This window comes from Mustela erminea, chromosome 2, assembly GCF_009829155.1.
Source record: "Mustela erminea isolate mMusErm1 chromosome 2, mMusErm1.Pri, whole genome shotgun sequence".
NCBI classification, from domain to species: domain Eukaryota; kingdom Metazoa; phylum Chordata; class Mammalia; order Carnivora; family Mustelidae; genus Mustela; species Mustela erminea.
The window spans coordinates 155,402,476-155,417,205 of record NC_045615.1 but is presented as its reverse complement, the minus strand read 5'-3'; positions in this window follow the sequence as shown (position 1 = coordinate 155,417,205).

Sequence of the window (14,730 nt, the reverse complement as noted above, 5' to 3'; positions counted from 1 at the left end):
GGAACATAAGAGATACAGGAATTGTCTCACATAGCTGTGAAGGCTGAGAAATACTATAGTCTGCCATCTGCGAGCTGGAAAACTAGGAAAGCCTGTGGGAGTATAATTCAGTTTTTGAGTTCAAAGACCCAAGAACCAGGAGTTCTGATGTTCAAGGGCAGGAATATGGGCATTTTTAGCTCAGGGAAAGAAAGAATTCTCCTTTCCTTTGCCTTTTTGTTCTATTTGGGCTTTCAGTGAATTAGATGATGCCTGCCCACATTGGTGGTAGGGATCTTAGTCCACTGAATCAAACGGTAAACTCTTCCAGAAACACCCTCATAGACACACCTAGAAATGTCTCTAAAGCCCTCTGGGCACCCCTCAGCCCAGCCAAGCTGAACATGAAATTGTCACAAACAATATAGTTAATATTCACAGAGAAAGCAAGAATATGTTGCATACATCATAACAGAATAGAACAGGATTGAAATGGAAACTTAAAAAATGATAAAACACTATTGCAAACTAAAAATATTATAGAAACAAGTCAGCAGACATGCTAAAAAAATAAAGGAAGGGGAAATTAAGGAAATCTCACAGAGCAAAGAACAAAGGGAGGAAAAGTAAAAGTTATCCAAAAAAAAAAAAAAAAAAAATCCAACACGTACCCAACAGGAGTTCAAAAAAAGACTGGAGGAAATCATCACACCAATATGAGAAAATTTTTCAGAATCTCCTATTGTTATGGATAATATGTCTATGCCAAGGTTCCGTGTTAGCACTGTGTCCTATTTTCTCTCATTGGTTACAAGACCAGAGTTCTTCCCCGTATCCCAATCTCCATTGGTTCCCTCTTACTCATTTGCATCAGCAAGTCAACAGGCTATTATTTCTCTCATACTTCAATATACTGTCCCATATCTAAGTTCTCGTATAGCAGAGCCCTTCAAAAGACTCACTATCTTTACTGTCTCCAATTCCTCTTCCCACTCTTTCTGGAACTCACCCAATTCAGGTTTCTCTCCCAAATTTTCTACCAAAACAGTTATTACTGGGGTCATCAAGGCCTTCCATGTGGATAAATCTCACTTAAGTTATGATAATACCATATATATGACCCTAAAATTGAAGACGTAGGCATTCATCTCAGAAAAATGACTCATGTTCCCACAAAAACCTATATATACATGAATATTTATAGCAGCTTTACTCATAATAGCAGAAAACTAGTAATAAGCCAAATGTCTTTTAATCGGTGAATGATTAAACAGACCACAGTATATCTATACCATAGGATACTATTTAGCCATAAAGAAAAATGATCAATACGTACAACAAACTGGTTGATTCCCTAGAGAATTATGATCATTTTTTTAAAGAGAGATTATTTTTCAACCAATCCCAAAAGGTTATATAATGTGCAATTCCATTTACATGGCATTCTTGAAAAAAGAAGTAAGTAGGGTAAGAGGAAAGTGGGTGTGGGTATAAAGGACAAAGAGCAAGATGAGGGATTCCTTGTGATGAGGATAATGTTTTGTATCTTTACTCTGTACTCTGTATGCCAGATTCCTGTTTGTGATAATGCACCATAGTTTTTGCAAGAGGCTACAATTGAGAGAAGCTGGTGAAGGCTACATGAGCTGTCCACATTATGGCTTACAATTGGGTGTGAATCTACAATTATTTCAAAATAAAGGAGAAAAAAGCTAAGTTGGAATTTATGTTTTTTTGTTTTTTTGTTTTTTTTTACTCTTTACAGAGAACATTTAAATTCATCCAGATGGTACTCAAGAGGTAACTCACCCAGCTGATACAGTAACAGATGGTTGTCCCTCTTGCAGTGAGTAAACAAACTTTTCCTAAATCCTTGAAGTCATTCAAACTCTATTTTCCAAGAAGGATATAATACAAAGGACTTGGTTAATTTTTAAAACTTAATTTTGAAAAGCTAAAACAGAGACTATCAGGTAACTATGGAGGGGTTGGCTCCTGAAAACTGTGCAGGAGGCATCATGAGATATTTTCATTGCCCTATAAGGAAGTGGAATGAACAACTGGCATTCAGGGGTTGAAAAGGAAAGCTGTCTGACCCCCAAACAGAATATAGAGATATGACTGTGGATCAGCTCACACCACCATAAACCCAACCAAGGTGTTGCATTTCTGGATAGGCTGGCCCGTTCATTGACCAGGAATGACTACGGTTTGTACTAAAAGGGTTGGGTCCCAGAAAAACATCCTAGAAAAGAGTATGGGGCAGCTGAGCTATGTCTAACATTGAAAGAAGAGACTATCCTGAGACTCACATGCCTCAAAAACCCACACTGGTCCATACAAGGAGCTGTGGTAATACATGTGATTGGCAAGGTTTTCATACTATGAATGACTGCTATCAAAGGAAACATAATGTAAGAGGAAGAACCTATAGCATCACAGGCTACAGCAACCGTTAGAAACTGGGACTCTCTGTACTCGGGCATGGCTTTCAGATGTACTTTCTTACAGACAGAGTAAACCCTGACACGCAGGGAATGAATGGAAAGGCAATAGACTTCCTACTCGAACTGGCATACTGATTCTTCAAATAACATTAATTTGTAGAAATAAAAGAGAAGTGACCAAATCTGTAGATGTGAATAGCAAGATATAAAAAATAAATTTGCCTAAGAGAATAAACAAAGCAAAGACACTAAAGTATTAATGGTAGATAACATCTTTTCCTCTTTTTTTAAAATTTTCTTTAGGATGGTGGTCTTGATCTAATGAAATAATAAACTTTGAAGAAAATGTAGAATGTAAGTGTACAAGAAAATAAAAAAATAAAATGAAACCTGTATAGAATAAAGCTTACCTCTATCTTTTTGAAGCAGTTGACTATGTAAAAGTCTAATCCTATGCTTACAGTATAACTGACTATCACAATGCCCGATACTTATTTAAAACTCACGCTGATTATTGTTGTAGCTCTTTGTTTTTAAAATCCTCACCTGAGGTGTTGCTATAGTTTATTTTCTGGAAACCAAGTTGACTTTTTGCCAATAGGCATTTATTTTTTCAAACTGCCCTTGCATAAATGAAGTCCAACATGGAACGCTTTCAGTTTTATACATTTATGAAACCATTTAAGCAATACTACCTACTTGTTAACATTCCTTCCAAATGGCAGATTCAGATAATCTGGAAACAGTTTTTGAAATGCAGCTGCTTCAGAGACAATGGAGTCATTGCATAAAAAGACTCGACTGGGCTGATTTATGTACAAGAATCAATCTCTTCAGGATGAAAAATGAAATAAAACTTTTTTTCTTCTTACCTCTTGGACAAAAGCACTGCAAAAGACTTTTCAGAACACAAGAAATAATCAAAGCACAGTCTGATAACAACCAAAACTGTCTGATGTGAGAGCTCTGTATTGAAGGAAGCTATCCCACAGACTGAGGAGCTTACAGGTAAGTCATCAAACTACCATAACAGCAAAGAGAAACCAGAACTCAGAGGAAGGTAGACGTTATCTATGTATCTAACTCCCCTGAAACTAAATATACTTGTGTGTGAGCAAGATGTGGGTAAGGATATGGTCATACATGTAATTAAAGTAGCTGTCTTAGAATGCTTGGGCCACTGTAACAAATTACCATAGACTGGGTAGCTTGTAAATAACAAATGTGTATTTCTTACTGGTCTAAAGAATGGGAGTCCAAGATCAGAATGCCACCATGTCTGGATAGACCCCTCTTCTGGGTTACAGACTACCAGCGCTTCCGTGTATTCTCACGGGCAGAGAGCAGAGATGGGAAGCAAGCTCTCTCAGAACTCCAAGGGCATGAATCACATCATGAGGGTTCTGCTCTATTGACCTCCCAAAGGCTCCCCATCGCATAACTGTCACTGTTGGGATTTCAACATGAAATTTGGGGGTATACATTCTTCAGCAGAAGCTCTGTGCTGTGATTTCAGCTACACTGGGAAAAATAATACTCTTAAAATACCTCCTCTTCCAGAGAGGTGTATTTGATAAACTCTTCCATTAAAGTGGAAATAACCTCTAAGAAGCAAGCCTTGGGGTACCTGGGTGGCTCAATAGGTTAAATATCTGATTCTTTATTTTAGCTCAGGTCATGACCTCAGGGTCATGGGATCCCAGTGTCAGACCACATGCTCAGTGTAGAGTCTGCTTGATTTCTCACTCTCCCTCTGCCTCTACCATGGCTCATGTTCCTTATCTCCCTCCCTACCCCCCTCAAATAAATACATTTTTTAAAAAAGGAAAAGAAGTAAACCTTTTTCTGGGTCAAATTCTTTCTTGAAAGCAGTTTTAAGAATTATATTATAGGAAGGAAACATAGTCAAAGTCATGAGAAGTGTTAAAAAGATGAAAAAATGAAAAATCAAAGAAAACTTGTGTTGATAGATCTAAATCTATGTACCTTTGCCTGCCTTAATTAGGGTGCATAGATTTTTTTTTACATTCTCTGGTATAAAGAAAAATCTCTGAACCCTAAGCCATTCACACAGCAAATGTTTTAAGATTTAAAAAAAATCCCTATCTTAAGATCACCAATAGGTTTCACTTTCCTATTCACTAGGATATTTGGGCTCTGACATTCCAGATTTAGAGCCCACATGCAGAGTCCTTTGAGGCTATGCGAGATAATCTCTGCCTCATTCTTCTCAATTCAACTAACATATCCTCTAATTATTCCATGCCTGTCTAACTTTCCCTATTTAACCAATAACCCACCTGATCTAGGATAATGGTCAGGTTCTTGTGCACTCTCTTTGCATTGAGCTATATTGCCTATTTCAAAGAAAACTCCAGATTTCTTCCCTACATAAACACCCACTTGCATGTGTTCACACTCCACCTTAAGACATGGTTCTAAATTCTGGCTGCACGTTGAATTCTTGAAAGGCCTAAAATATAGGTGTCCAGGACCCAAACCTGATCAACTGAATCAAAATCTCTATAAAGCCAAAGCATAATCATCTAAATGCACACACACACACACACACACACACACTTAAGTACATAGAAAAAATTCAGAACCACTGACCACTGACAAAATGAGTTCAAATTCTTCAACCCCTGGTATACCAACGAGTCATTTGAAAATCTTAGTAAAACTGCAAATGTGTTGACTCTCCAAATCTAGACTGGAATCCCAGTAATCAACATTCTTAGCAAGTAACTGTAGTTCTGATGGAGATGGATGGGATCCTTAGATCCATCAGTAATATACTTTTTAGGAGCAGCCCTACTATCAAACTGGCTCTAATATATTTTTAAAATTTTAATAGGGCATTCCTTAATTTGTCATTTATTTTTATTTTTTTTTTAGATTTTTTTTTTTATGTATTTATTTGACAGAGAGAAATCACAAGTAGATGGAGAGGCAGGCAGAGAGAGAGAGGGAAGCAGGCTCCCTGCTGAGCAGACAGCCCGATGCAGGACTCGATCCCAGGACCCTGAGATCATGACCTGAGCTGAAGGCAGCGGCTTAACCCACTGAGCCACCCAGGCGCCCCTAATTTGTCATTTATTATAGGACCAATTCTCAGTCTAAAAAAGTGAATAAAAATTAGTGTAAAAGAAGATGTTGCTGTAAATGTGATGAACTATACAGGTTAAGAAACACCTTATTTTGAGGCGCCTGGGTGGCTCAGTGGGTTAAGCCGCTGCCTTCGGCTCAGGTCATGATCTCAGGGTCCTGGGATCGAGTCCTGCATCGGGCTCTCTGCTTAGCAGGGAGCCTGCTTCCTCCTGTCTCTCTCTGCCTGCCTCTCTGCCTACTTGTGATCTCTCTCTGTCAAATAAATAAAATTTTTAAAAAAACCCTTATTTTGTAAGATATATAAAAGTTGTGGATAATTTTTAATGAATATAAGATGATAGTAAAGTATGGAAAACATTAAGAAGTCAGAATTACATTTCTGTTGGCTTCTCTTTTTATCCCAGCCTCTCAATGTTGGATTTCTACAGAGCCCAACATCTCAGTCTTCTCTGTCAACATGAACTCCTTTGGTAAATCATGCTGTTTCATGGCTTTAAATATACCATACATGCTTACAATGCCCAAGTTCATATCTCAATCCAACTATCTAATTTAAACTTTAGGGTCCATCTAATAGCTGCCCAAATTCAACATGGGGAAACCAAAGCAGTTAGACATCACAGGGAAGAGGCCAAGAAAGAAAACAATTGTACCCAGAAAGAGCACTTATGATCTGTAGAGGGTCCATCCCGATTCTTCATTGAGTACTGATCAATGTACACACTGAGTAAACTACATAAAGGCAGGAAAACTACTTAGAATCCACAAAAGGCTGAAAAAAACCCTGTTTTCACCAGATTTCACATAAAATCTTAGCACTCATAGGGCATTCAGTAGCGCTCGCAGAGTGTTGCTTTAGTAATAGGAAAAATTAGCCCCAAATGAACCAGTGTTCTAACCCCATCTGACAAATTTAGAAGATCTAAAAGATTTAAAGCATTTCTTAATAATAAAAGGTATATCTCACACAAAGCTCAAGACTGTAAGAACAGAAATGTATCCAGCATCAAGAAAAATATAATTCACTGTGTCTAAAGTTATTTATGAAAGTAGAAAAACAGGATCTACAAGAAAAGTCTACCAAGAAATTTCAACCCAGAAATGATGCAAGTCACAGATTTCATAAACAAACATTAAAAACTATAGGTGTGGGGGCACCTGGGTGGCTCAGTGGGTTAAAGCCTCTGCCTTCGGCTCAGGTCATGATCCCAGGGTCCTGGGATCGAGCCCCGCATCGGGCTCTCTGCTCTGCAGGGAGCCTGCTTCCTCCCCTCTCTCTCTGCCTGCCTCTCTGCCTGCTTGTGATCTCTCTCTGTCAAATAAATAAATAAAATCTTTAAAAAAAAAAAACTATAGGTGTACATCACATGTTCGTGAAAGCGGAGAGAAGATTAATCAGGTGAATATAGGTTTTAGAAGGACACAACTCACAGTTCTAGAGATGAAAACGAAAGTGTATAAAATGAAAAATAAAAATATATGTGGGATTAACAGATTAGATTTCAGATGAAAAGATTATTGGAGACATACCAATAAGGTTATCTTAAGTGAAACACAGGACAACAGTTTATTGGGACAGCTTCAATACATATAGATGTAAATGGAGCCCATAAGTCAGAGAACAAGGTGGGGGATATAAACAGTTGAAGATACAGTAATTGGGAAAATTTCATATTTGATGTAAAATATAAACTTATACGTCAAAAAATCTCCATGAATACCAAACACAAGGAAGATGAGGAAAACTACACCAAAGCCCAATATAATCCACTTTCTCAATACTTCCTCTGCCACCGGCTTTACGTGTAAGAGGAGGAAAACAACCTGTTACATACAAAGGGTCAAAAATAATAATAGCATCAAAGTTCATGTGAAAAACAACATAAGCCAGAAGATCACAAAAACATTATCTAATTGATTTATAAATGAATTACTGAAAAAGATATGAATTTAGATTGATCCCAGTGATAAACTTCTAATTAAGAAGTAAGCATTCAGATCAATAATCTCCAATTCGAACTCAACAAGAAAAATAGTAAATTGTCAGAGGATGTCAAGAGGCCATGATCACTGGTTGACACCTGAGCTGGACCCTCACAATCAAAGGCTCCTCACCCCCTCCGCTGTCCATGGAACGGGAATTCTGTTTGCCTTCCCCAATCCCAGAGGCTGACCCCAGGACATAGCCTTGAAATAGTGATGTGGTGCTGAGACTATCTGGACATTATATGTGACTGAATGTAGTTAAGGCCCCTATATAAATTTTTTAAGATGGGACAGGTGGTTGCAGAGATCTATTGGTTTTGCAGCTGCCCAAGATAAGCCTCATATGTAACTTCTATTTGCTGCAGTTCTATTCCAGAAAAGCAGTCCCACAGTGTACCAACACAGTGACTGGAGTCTATTGTGATGATTAGTGAAAAGCTGGGACCAGGTGAATTGTCCTCCATGCATGCCTCTGTCCCCTGCTGCTGAAAAGATGCTCAAATGCTCCCAGCAGACTTTTGTCCTTGGAGAAGCAATATACCCTCTTCCAAATGTATTCCAGGAAGGGGTGTGATCAGGACACAGGGGTAGCTCAGTCAGTTATAAAGAGGCTCCTCTGGGCTCAGGTCATGTTCCCAGAGTCCTGGGATCTAGTCCTGCAGCAGGCTTCCTACTCAGAGGGAGTCAGCTTCTCCCTCTGCCCCTTCCTCCTGCGCCTGCTCTCTCACTCTTGCTCTCTCTCAAATAAAATGTGAAGAAGAAGAAAGAAGAAAAACGAAGGGGCACGATCTCTCCCAGGGCAACCCAGGGAACACCCTCACCACAACCTGTCCTGCAAACCCTCTGCACTGATCTCTCTCCTGCTCTCTCCCTCTCCCCCTGACTTGGCTCCATGAAAAGCGCTCCCTACACTCACGGCACCACAGCTTTTCTCTCTCCCAGTTCACAGCTCTGAACCACGCATCTGTCACATTCCCTCCCTCCAGTCGTGCAGATTCTTTTCTTCATCCTCAGATCGGTTTCCTAGTTGTTCAAAATGATTTGATGTTGCTCTAGCTGTGTTTGAGGGACCAGGCAAGCCTCGGGTCCCCGACTACTCTGCCAACCTAACTCCTCCCTTATGCCTTTATGGGGCAACTTTCCACTTAAGGTTTATTTTACTTCAGATTTGTTTTCAGATAAAAAGGTAGATAAACTGGTAGAGGTCTCCCTTGACTGTGTCAGCCAGTCAGATCTTGATGAATGCTTTCAGTTAACTAAAGTTTCTTTGGGAGCCTGATGTATTGAAGTTAAACCCTGCCTCTGTCTTGGTCAGTTCTTTCTTATTTTTAGTGACACAGTCCCTTTGGTGTGCCGGCTCTATACTTCTGTCACTTCTAGCCTTTCCCCATCCCTGGTGCAAAGAGTTCCCAAAGCCCTAGTCAGTCTCTCTCATCACTTAGTCTTTCACCTTCCTTTCCCTGTCCTTGTTTTTTCCCAGCATGCCCTCCTTCCCTCCACCTCAAACACCAGGTTCTTTCTCACCCACCACAAACGCTACAGAAGTCTTCATCAGCTCTGAAGAACTTCCCTTGATCTTGTAGTGCTCACATGCACTGGCCTATCCTTTTGCTACTCTATTTCCTGAAAAAGTAGTTTGGGATAGCCTTTTCAATTTTTCGTCCTCTTATTTCTCAAGTCAGTTCTTTCCTTTGAATCTCCCTCCAGAATTCAATATTAGGAGTATTCAGTATTAGGAATTAGCTTTGAACATGTTAAATTTAAGAGAAAAAAATGGATTTTGCTGTCTTCATCCTTCATTGTCTTTGCAACACTAGACCCTTTCTGCTCTCCTCCACATACGACCCTTTCCTCCCTTGATTTTCAACATTCTCACATGCCTTTCCTTTTACCCATCACTCTCATGGCATATTAAATAGTGGTAAAGCTGAGCTTGAAGCTGAACTTGAAGCCCATGATGGTATTTTCCCAGTCTGCTTTTTAGACATATGTTCAGGATTTATATCAGATAAACTATTTGGGAGTTGTATGAACCTGAGGAAGAATCATTTACATGTTTTTTGTCTTTTCTATGACTTACCACAATTTATGAAAATACAAATGATCAAAATCACAATGTTAACAGTGAATCAACCAGTATCAAAAACACTATCCATGAAATAATAAAGTAATGTATAAAAGGTTGCCAAACAAAAATGTGTAATGTACTACTATGAATGAAGCATGAAAATTTTATTTAAAAGGATAATAGAAAGTAATATAGGAGTTTTAGACAAGAAATTAAACCAGAACAGACAAATTTCTTCTTTCTTTTTTTTATTAACTATTTTTATTAACATATAATGTACTATTTGGCCCAGGGGTACAGGTCTGTGAATCTTCAGGCTTACACACTGCACAGCACTCACCATAGCACATACCCTCCCCAATGTCCATAACCCCACCACCCTCTCCCTAACCCCCTCACCCCAGTAGCCCCTCAGTTTGTTTTGTGAGATTAAGAGTCACTTATGGTTTTTCTCCCTCCTGATCCCATCTTGTTTCATTTTTTCCTTCCCTACCCCCAGACCAACTTTTTCTATAAAGGACGAGTGAGTATATATTTTAGGATTTATGGGTCAGATATCTGGTCTTTGTTGAAGTTACTCAACACCACAATTCTAACACAAATACAGTGATGAACATTTTGTAAAGAAATGAGCATGACTATGTTTCAAGAAACCTTATTTATGAAAACAGGGGACAGGCTGAATTTGGTCTGTGGGATATAGTTTGTTCAGTCTTGAATTAAATTGCTTATGGCAATATTAGATAAGTTATCAGTGATAAATATAGATAACTTTTATTTGTTTATTTTTACTTATTTTTAAAGATTTTATTTATTTATTTGACAGAGAGAGACACAGCGAGAGAGGGAACAAAAGCAGAGGGAGTAGGAAAGGGAGAAGCAAACTTCCTGCCAAGCAGGGATCCTGATGCGGAGCTTGATCCCAGGACCCTGGGATCATGCCCTCAGCTGAAGGCAGATGCTTAACGACTAAGCCACCCAGGCACCACCTTGTTTATTTTTAAAGATTATATTTTTTTATTTGGGAGAGAGAGAAAGAGAGTACAAATTGGGAGTGAGGAGGGACAGAGGGGAGAGAGAAGCAGACTACCTACTGAGCACGGAGCCCAATACAGGACTCAATCCCAGGACCCTGAGATCATAACCTGAGCTGAAGGCAGATGCTTAACCAAATGAGCTACTCAAACACCCCAGATATATTTAACTTTTAATATGACAGTATTGTTCTTAAAGCAGTGTTCCCTCAGACTAAGCTAGGATTCCAGAGATGTAACTCAGCATCTGCTTTGAGGTAGATCAGGGTATTGAGAGAAAGAAGCTCCTTGCCTCTTAACTAAATAGCACAGAATAGCTTGAATTCAAAGTCCCAGCTTTACCACCAAAGACTCTATGGTCCCAGGCAGATCACTTAACTTCTGAGACTTAGATTCCCCATCCATAGCATAATATAAGGGAGAGAAAAGTAATTGAGAAATTACCAATTCTAGAAATTTTGTATTTTGTCTCATTGATGCTCATTTTATTCTCATGGAACTGTGAAGTGTACAGTTTTATTTCTACTGTGAAAACATGAAGTGGAAACTCATGATAAAGTTATTTACCAAGGTGCCTGGGTTGCTTAGTTAGTTGGGCATCTGCCTTCAGCTCGGGTTGTGGTCCCAGGATCCTGGGATCAAACCCCACATCGGGCTCCTTGCTCATTTTTTTAAAAAGTTATTTACCCAAAGACTTCAGTGTTAGTAAATAGTAGAGATGGAATTCAAACCTTTCCATTATTTTACTCTAAGATCAGCAAACTGTAGCTCAGAAGCCACATACTGGTCTGCCACTCGGTTAGGGATAGTGAACAGCTAAGGATATTTGGGGGGGGGGAACATAGGATTAATATATCATGACTCAGGAGAAATTATATGAAATTCAAGTTTCAGTTTCAATGAACAACATTTTACTGAAACACATTCATGTTCATTCATTTACATATTGAATATGGTTGTTTTTGTGCTACAAAATCAGAGCTGAGGAGTTGTTGCAGAAACATTATGGTATAGAAAGCCTAAAATCTTTACCATGTGGTCCTTTATGGAAAAAGTTTGCAGATTCCTGATCTTGACTCCTTCACAGGATACTGGGGCATTATCAGATGAGATAATATAAACAAAACTTCTGCAATCTGTAGAGCACAATACAAATCTGAGGGATTAGTATTCTAAGGTATAAGCAGGGAATTGTAACAAACAAACCAACAATCATAACAGAAAAGATAAAACATTTTTAAAAGCAAAGGCCATCAGCAGAATAACTCTTTGTGACTTGCAGTAAAACTTCTATATTGAGTAAAAGAATGTTTTGTGAATAGAATATTTTGTCTAGAGTAGGTTGACTCTGTGGCATGCTGATCAATGAGGTCATTGCTGTCCTTAGGATCCTGCAAAAGCCCACAAATACATAGAGATTAAAGAATATCCTACTAAAGAATGAATTGGTTAATCATGAAATTAAAGAAAAAAAATACATGGAAGCAAATGAAAAGATGACAATCTAAAACCTTTGGAATGCAACAAAAGTGGTCTTAAAAGGGAAGTATATAGTAATATAGGCCTTCCTCAAGAAGGAATGTCCCAGATAAACAACCTAACCAATGAATTCTGGAACACTGAAAAGAAACTAAAATAAATATCAGCCACAACAACTTCTTTCAAGATATGTCTCCAAAGGCAAAGGAAACAAAAGCGAAAATGAACTTTGGGGACTTCATCAAGATCAAAAGCTTCTGCACAGCAAAGGAAACAGTCAAGAAAACAAAGAGGCAACCCACAGAATGGGAGAAGATATTTTCAAATGACAGTATAAACAAAAGGTTGATATCCAGGATCTATAAAGAACTCCTCAAACTCAACACACACAAAACAGATAATCATATCAAAAAATGGGCAGAAGATATGAACAGACACTTCTCTAGTGAAGACATACAAATGGCTATCAGACACATGAAAAAATGTTCATCACCACTAGCCATCAGGGAGATTCAAATTAAAACCACACTGAGATACCACCTTACACCAGTTAGAATGGCCAAAATTAGCAAGACAAGAAACAACATGTGTTGGAGAGGATGTGGAGAAAGGGGAACCCTCTTACACTGTTGGTGGGAATGCAAGTTGGTGCAGCCACTTTGGAGAACAGTGCGGAGATTCCTTAAGAAATTAAAAATAGAGCTTCCCTATGACCCTGCAATTGCACTACTGGGTATTTACCCCAAAGATACAGATGTAGTGAAAAGAAGAGCCATCTATACCCCAATGTTTATAGCAGCAATGGCCATGGTCTCCAAACTGTGGAAAGAACCAGGATGCCCTTCAACAGATGAATGGATAAGGAAGATGTGATCCATATACACTATGGAGTATTATGCCTCCATCAGAAAGAACGAATACCCAACTTTTGTAGCAACATGGACGGGACTGGAAGAGATTATGCTGAGTGAAATAAGTCAAGCAGAGAGAGTCAATTATCATATGGTTTCACTTATTTGTGGAGCATAACAAATAACATGGAGGACATGGGGAGTTAGAGAGGAGAAGGGAGTTGGGGGAAATTGGAAGGGGAGGTGACCCTAAAAAACAACCTGAGGGTTTTGAAGGGGTAGGGGGGTGGGAGGCTGGGGGAAACAGGTGGGGGGTATAATGGAGGGCATGTATTGCATGGAGCACGGGGTGTGGTGCAAAAACAATGAATACTGTTATGCTGAAAAGAAATTAAAAATAAATAAATATAAAAGGAATTTAAAAAAAATAAAAGATATAAAAAGAACAGCAAGTAAAGCCTAAGACCAACAGAAGAAGGGAAATAATTAAGATTAGGACAGAAATAAATGATAGAGGAATAAAAAAAAAAAACAGTAGAACAGAGCAATAAAACTAGGAGCTTGTTCTTTGAAAGCATTAACAAAATTGATAAACCCCTGGCCAGACTTATAGAAAAGAAAAGAGATAGGACTCAAATAAAATCACAAATGAAAGAGGAGAAATCACAAACTGATACTACTGAAATACAAATAATTATAAGAGAATATTAGGAAAAATTATATGCCTATAAAATAGGCAATCTGAAAGAAATCGATAAATTCCTAGAAAGATATGAACTACCAAAACTAAAATAGGAAGAGATAGAAAATTTGAGCAGACCCATAACCAGAAAATAAATTGAATCTGTAATCAAAAATCTCCCAACAAACAAGAGTCCAGGGCCAGAAGGCCTCCCAGGAGAATTCTACTAGACATTTAAATGAGAATTAATGCCTATTCTGCTTAAGCTGTTCCAAAAAATACACATGGAAGAAAAACTTCCAAACTAATTTTACAAGCCTAGAGTACCTTGATCCCAAAACCAGACAAAGACCCTATTAATGGAGAATTACAGACAAATGTCCTTGATAACATGAATGCCAAAGTTCTCAACAAAATACTAGCTAATTGAGTCCAACAGTACGTTAAAAGGACTATTCACCATGGTCAAGTGGGATTTATTCCTGGACCCCAGGAGTGGTTCAATATCTGCAAGTCAATCAACCTGATACATCATGTAAATAAAAAGATAAAAAACATATGATCTTCTCAATAGATACAGAAGAAACATTTGACAAAATCCAGCAACATTTCTTAATAAAAACCCTCATCAAAGCAGGGATAGAAAAACATACCTTAACATCTTAAAAACCATATATGAAAATCCCACAGCTAGTATCAACCTCCACGGGGGAAAAACAGAGAGCCTTTCTCTTACAGCCAGGGACAAGACAAGGATGTTTACTTTGACTGTTATTTACCATAGACTAGATGTCTTAGCCTCTTCAAGCAGAAATCAAAAAGAAAAAGGCATCTTAATCAGCAAGGAAGAAGCCAAACTTTCACCATTTGCAGATAATTTGATACTCTATATAGAAAACCTAAAGAATTCACCAAAAAATTGCCAGAAGAAAGACATAAATTCAACAAATATGCAGGATATAAAAATAAATGTACAGAAAGCTGTTGTATTTGTATGTACCAATAATGAATCAGCATAAAGAGAAACCAAGGAATCGGTACCATTTACAACTGCACCAAAGATAAATAAATTGGTCCCATTTACAACTGCACT